Source organism: Oreochromis niloticus, linkage group LG11 (assembly GCF_001858045.2).
Source record: "Oreochromis niloticus isolate F11D_XX linkage group LG11, O_niloticus_UMD_NMBU, whole genome shotgun sequence".
NCBI lineage: Eukaryota > Metazoa > Chordata > Actinopteri > Cichliformes > Cichlidae > Oreochromis > Oreochromis niloticus.
This window is the reverse complement of record NC_031976.2, coordinates 27,127,284-27,133,793: the sequence shown is the minus strand read 5'-3', so window position 1 is coordinate 27,133,793 and position 6,510 is coordinate 27,127,284.

The window sequence follows — 6,510 nt, the reverse complement described above, 5'->3', positions numbered from 1 at the left end:
CTGCATGGGGGAGGGCGGGTGCACTGGTGGTGGAAGTGGGAGAGTGTGGGAGACAGAGAGGAGGAGAGAAAGAGAGGGAAGATGTTCACATCTGGAGTTGCTCTATGGCACTTTCACTAGGGGGGTCAGCTCCACTCACAGCCCCCTTTGAATTTATTAGAAGAAGGAGGCTGGCGGGGAGGTGATGGCTAACAGGAAGGGTCAGATGCAGACAGTTAGCTGTATCATATGGCACACGATCCCAACAAGCAGGTTAATCATTCACAGTTATTGCTTGCAAGAGAAGAAAAATGTGCTTATTCATATGAAAATCTGACTAGAACTGCCCTTTACTGGGGGTCATTCTCTTTCTGGTTTTCAGCAACAGAATGTTTTTTTCTCTTTGACTCTGCCAGATGTGTTTGTGGCCACTGTCATTCAAAATGAAGTTTACCGCACAAAGAAGTTCCTGAAAATCAGGACAGCTCAAAGAAGGCATGTCCTTGTTTGCCTAGAAGTGTGTAGACAGCAGCATCATTTGGGTTCCTACGTGATCAGTCACATAAAAATGATTATAATCACTATTTTGCTGTTAAACGTATTTCAGTAAAACATCAACCCTTAAATAAACAGTTTGACTTGAATGCAGAAACTATACAAACAGGCAACAGTGATTACAGAGAGATGCCATGTTACAGGATTTGTGGATTTAAGGTCATATGTAATATAAACAGTTATCTATTTTAGCACTTCATGCTTAAAGACGAAAATAACATTCACGTTCCCAGTGCAGAAACTTGATTTTACAGTAGGAATTAGAAAACATGACTATAAATGCTGAATGCCAAACAAACACTTTATCTATTATCAAGGCATTAAAACAGACAGTGTTTAAAAAGTCCAGCATAGCATTAACAAGTTCTGCTGAAGGTTGCATGTAAAGGCTTCTTGTATGGCCTATAAAACACCAGTAAAAGGAGTGAGACTGGTAGAATCATATGGGCTAAGAACCCAGAGGTTTACAGAAAGTGAATGAAAAGGTTAAATAGGACTATCAAAATTTTTAAATTACTGTTTTTAACCCCTTTTAAAGCTCAGGCACTTGTTTAAGATGCATTTTCTTAAATTCCCCTAGCTATTTGGTGTTGGTTGAGCCTGATACAAAACAAAAAACAAAAAAACTGAACACCATCTCTGAACAGAAAGCATGTCTTCATGGGAACAGTGAGTTTATTTTACAGCATAACACAATAAATATATGATTGAACCAAAGTTTAAAAAACTTTAATGAGCAGAACAAAGCAGAAAAGCCCAAATGTAATTTCCCATATGAGGACTCATGGTCTCCTGTGGATACATGGACATCCTGCCTTAAAAACCAAATACGATTTGTGTAACTCTCAAAGGCTTTAATGTTTAAATGTTTGGATTAAATTAAACTGACTTTAGAGTATTACATTATGATCAATTTATAATGACACAAAGTTTTCTGTGAAACCTAAACTAATCTGATTTCTTTGATCATCAAACTCCAGTGGCTGGGCGAAGTGTAATTAGACTGATGCCTTATGTGATAGTAAAAACTAGTTTAATGAATTCATGTCACATTTTCATGATTACATGATTTAATTCATTTGACTGAGTCAGTGTGTATGTGGTCTCTTCCTACAGAGCAGACTGGGTTAGCTTCTTTCAAAGCTGAGGTTACCATGAACAGCCTTTCTTAGTCTGGTAAATGTGTATAAGTATAATAGAAAATGATACTTTAAACAGCAAAGAATTTGATAGGGTTAACTGAGTAATAGTGAAAAATATTAAGATGTTATGGTTTGCTTTCCTGTCTTTGAAAGTTGTTTTCTTTTTTCTTCACTTGCTTGGAAGTTTTTATTTCATCTGATTAGAACTGGCAGCTTCCTGTACACCATCTATACAGCTTTATAACCATATTAAATCTGAGCAGTCCTGCACCTGTGGACCCTGGTCCCTCACCCAAGACCAGTTTGCCTTGGATGATCCTACCAGGAGCAAATGCCCCCAACAACATAGCTCCTGGGATCACTGGGCCACACAAACTTTTACATTACAATAAGATAGAAATTCAAAGAGGAAACCAGATAAAGAGTGATTCATAAGCTGTAGGTGTTGGACACATGAATATAAAAAGGGGCGATTGTGGTGAGTTGGATCAGGTGATGAGGATGGATGTTAGACAGGGCTGGAGTACCTAAATGTATAGGGAGGGTTCACTTTGAATATCTAGCAGAGGCCCTGTTCTGCAGGATCTTAAATTCCCACCTTTGGCAGAACTTCAACACACATCCTGAGGGACGCTGGGGACACTGAGTCTGAATGGCCCATGTCCCATACCTCCCTTGCCAGAGTAGCTGTACAGATCTGTCATTGGAAGGTAATTGGTGCTTCTCATGGCAGTAATTCTCAAATCAGATGGTGGACACTGGAGGTGAGGAGAGTCACCAAGTTGGAAGAGTGCTACCAGCCTTGGTTAGCTTTTGGGACTCCTAAGGTCTGTGCCAGGGTACTGGAGAAGAGAGTCCACCTGCTGGTCGAATCTCCAATTCATGAGGAGAAATTGTTTTTGTCTTCATCGTGGAACACTAAACCATCTTTTTTACCTCTCAAGGATATTTGAGATTGCATGGGAGTTTGCCCAACCAGTCAACACATCCCATATGGAAAAGAAATAGTAAAAACTTATAAAAGACTTGCATAAGATGTGGCCTACTTCATATAGTGAATCATATAAGGCTTATATGATTTACTCATGAAAGTGGACACTTTCTCATTACTTTCATATGTTGTTTTAGTAAGTGTCCAAAACATACAAGTTTCATTTATATAATTTTTCAAGGGATCTTATATCTGTTTTCACTCTTGTATGCTTTTCATACAAGTTTCACACAAGACAGATCAACCACATCCCTTGGGGAATTCTGTTACACGTGCTACTGGTGTATGGGGTACTTGACCAGTTGCTATGGGCCAGTCAGTCCCTGTTCAACCACAGTGAGAGCTTGGTCCATATTGCTGGCAGTCAGAGCCAGGTGAGGTCCATTCCAAGAGGGTGTTGGACTACACAAAGCCTGCCTTTGTCACTGATTCTGTTCATAACTTTTATCATGAGAACTTTTGTGGCTGCAGGATCTCTTCTCTGCTTTTTGCAGATGATGTGGTTTTGTTTGCTTTATCAGTCGGAGACCTCCAGCTCACTCTGGGGATGTTTGCAGCCACATGTGAAGCAATGGAAATGAGATTAGCTGCAAAAGGGTGGAGCGCCTGCTTGATTTCAGGGATGAGTTGTTGCCCCAAGTGGGGGAGTTCAGATATCTCTATGTATTGTTCACAAGTGAGAGGAAAGGGGAGCGGGAGATTGACAGACAGATTGGTGCTACTTCTGCAGTAATGTACCAGTCCACTGTGGTAAAGCGAGCTAAGCGTTAAAGCGAAGCTGTCCATTTACTGGTCGATTTATGTCCTCACTCTCAACTTTGGTCTTCAGCTCTAGGCAGTGACCAAAAGAATCACACTGCGGATGCAAGCAGCAGAAATTTCTTCCAAAGGGTGGCTGGGATCTCACTTACAGACAGGGTGAGAAGTTCAGTCATTCACCAGCATCTCAGAGTAGAGCCACTACTATTCCACATTGAAAGGGGCCAGTTGAGGTGGTTTGGGCTGGATAACTAGGGGTTGTTTCTGACTTAAATGCCTCCTGGTTGCATCCATCCATGCATCCATGGGACAAACCGCAAGTGAGAGATATAATCTATCTCCTGGGTTTGCCTATGGGCCTCTTCCCAGTGGGACACACAGTGGGTAAAATAAGTATTGAACACGTCACCAATTTTTCTAAGTAAATATATTTCTAAAGGTGCTATTGACATGGAATTTTCACCACATGTCGATAACAACCCATTCAATTCATACTTTACAAGAAATCAAACCATAGATGTCCATAAATTAAGTTATGTGTAATAATGAGAAATAACACAGGGAAAAGTACTGAAAAAGCTTACTGAAATGTATTTAATACATCTTGCAAAATGCCTTTGTTGGTGATGACAGCTTCAAGATTTTTCCTCTATGGAGAAACTAGTCACAAGGGTTACTCAGTTGTGATTTTGGCCCATTCTTCCACACAAACAGTCTTCAAAACCTGACGTTTCTGTGGGACCCTTCAATGAACTTCGAGCTTTAGTTCTTTCCACTGATTTTCAGTTGGATTCGGGTCGGGTGATTGGCTGGGCCATTCTAGCAGCTTTATTTTCTCTCTCTAAACTGGACTTTCATTGGATGTGTGTTTGGGATTATTGTCTTGCTGAAACGTCCACCCTCATTTCATCTTCATCATCCTGGTAGATGGCAGCGGATTTTTATCAAGAATGTCTCAGTACATTTTTCCATTCATCCTTCCTTCAGTTATGTGAAGTGTGCTAGTCCAGTATGCTGAAAAATAGCCTCACACCATGATGTTCCCATCTACAAACCTCACTGTTGATATCGTGTTTTGGGGTGATATGCAGTGTTATTTCTCCGGGTACTCCGGCTTCCTCCCACCGTCCAAAGACATGCAGCTTGTGGGGATAGGTTAATTGGATAATCCAAATTGCCACTAGGTGTGAATGTGCGAGTGAATGTGAGTGCGAATGGTTGTCTGTCCCTGTGTGTTGGCCCTGCGACAGACTGGCGACCTGTCCAGGGTGTACCCCGCCTCTCACCCTATGACAGCTGGGATAGGCTCCAGCGCCCCCCGCGACCCTGAAAAGGATAAGCGGAAGCGAATGGATGGATGGATGCAGTGTTTTTGATGTCCAAACATGATGTATGGCATCCAAAGAGCTGACCAACCTACACTCTCCCAGTATTTCACAGGCTTGTCTAAATATTGTTCAGCAAAATTTTAACACGCTTCAACATGCTTTCATGCGTGCAGGCCATGGCAGCTGAGTGCCATTACTCATTATTTTCTTTGGAATAATTGTACCAGGTGATTCCAGATCTTTCTATAGCCCTCAAGAAATTGGTCCTTGGCTCTTGGACAAACTCTTCTTCTAATTCTTTTCACTTTTTGCCTGAAATCTTGTGGGGAGCACCTGGTTGTGGCTGATTTATGGTGAAATGATGTTCAAAACCTTTTCCCTTTGTCATGTCTCATTATTACACATAATTTAATTTATAAACACCTATGTCTTGATTTCTTTGGATTATTACCATGACTGGATGACATCTGGTGTGAATTTCATGACAACAGCCCCTTTGGAAATATATTTACTTTGGTGATGTGTTCTTTAATTATTTTCCCGCTGTATGTCCCTGGAAGAGGCCCACAGGCAGACCCAGGATACACTAGAGAGATTAAATCTTTCTCTTGTGGTTTGTCCCCTCTGGATGGATGGATGGATGGATCATAAATTAATCTCCACTGATGGGTACCTTTGCTGATCTTAATTATCACAAAAAAAGCCAATAGTTAGCTACAATAATTAAAATTGATTGTCCTACAAAATAAACTTCTTTTTGGAAGAATTTGTCGGACCAGTAAGACTCTCAGAAAGTCATAAAGTATCATGCTGAGCTTTACTTATAAATACACTTTTCCAGTCTTGCATGGGAGACAAAGTGAAAGGGAATAAAAAATGAAACAAAATTATTCATTTGTCACATAGTAATGCATAGTTAAAATATAATTGTTCATACTATATATCTTGAGCATTTTGTAGGAGTCATGATCCAGAAGAAAGAAAAAACAATAAAATTCATGATTTAATGCATGACATACTCAAAATGACCATCTTCCCTCTTTTCATTTGCCAAAAGATCAAGACAGACACAATGACAAAAAAAGAAAAGAAAAGAAAACGTGAGCAAACTTTAACAAGTCGGATGTTGCAGCAACTTCAGGTCATGTTTTTTTTAGTGTCTAGACATCCACACCATGAGTCAGTTGTACAGTACTATTTTTCACACCGCAGAAGTATGCAAAAAAGAAACCACAGAGCTGTTCTATTTTTTAGAAACGGGCATAGACAAAAAAAAATTGATATGCTTTGCAGTTCTTACACAATGAAACTTTAAATATTTGTTAATTTTCAAGTAATTCATTCATAGTATCGATTTTAGGTGTAGCCACAACTGACACACCTATGAGAAACAATTACTATATCAAGCTTGTCTCGCCTGTTAATGACATATTAGGAGGCACACCTGTGGTGAGTGATAAAGGTTTTTCGTTTGCTAAAATGTGTGATTTGGTTTCGCTTGTAGAGGTTTGGTGGCATTGAAACAGACTGTCTGTGAAGTTTGAGCACTTTTCAAAATTTCCTTCATTGGACTCATTGAACTCCTTCGAAACCTGCTGTGATACTGTTGAACGTAAAAAATGTCACCAACATATACTTCATACAGATTAAATTTAAAAAGGCTTAAATAACACGGCTACTAATATCAGGTGGTTACACCACAGTGGGTCCTATTAGAATTCAAACCTTAAGTAAAACTAATATTGAGTAAAATATT